Raw genomic sequence first — 652 nt, forward strand, 5'->3', positions numbered from 1 at the left:
CGTTGCTACAATTAGATTACTGACAATAAAAGATTTGGTTCGCTAGACGCTATTAACATTCTAGTTATATATGCTGCCAGAGAATGAACCTTGAGTGAGCAGTGCTGACTGGTTTTTTTTATTATATTATAATTCGTGTATAGTAGCGGAGGACGGAGGAAAGAGATTTAAGAAGAATTCCACCGGTACTAGATATGGATAGGCGGAATTCGGGATGAATACTGGGATATCAGAGCGAGGAGGGAGAGCGGCAATTGCACGCCGTATTTCCTGTGGATCGAAATAATGGGGACCAATCGTGTAAGTCCCCTCGGGAATAGGTTCGGTAGTTCGTGGGAATTGTCTAATGAGTGACTCAAACGACTCGCTTTCCTGGAGGTGAAAATAGGATCTCGGCGCTGGAGGAGGAATTTCTTCTAGGAATTCCACTCTGTCCGTGGAGTTCGTCGGAGAAGGAGTTCGGCGGGGAGAAAATGGAATTGAGATAATGGAAGATGGAATCGAGGTAATAGAAGAGTCAGGTGTTGATGGAGGAGTATCGGGAAAAATATGTAAGGTAAGGGCTTCGGATAAGGCTGGAGAAGCAGGTTCCGGAATGGGAGAAGGCGAACGGGAAGGTGGAGACGGTGAACGGGAAGCCACTACTATAGCG

This window comes from Trachymyrmex cornetzi, unplaced genomic scaffold, assembly GCF_001594075.2.
Source record: "Trachymyrmex cornetzi isolate Tcor2-1 unplaced genomic scaffold, Tcor1.1 scaffold485, whole genome shotgun sequence".
Lineage (NCBI taxonomy): Eukaryota > Metazoa > Arthropoda > Insecta > Hymenoptera > Formicidae > Trachymyrmex > Trachymyrmex cornetzi.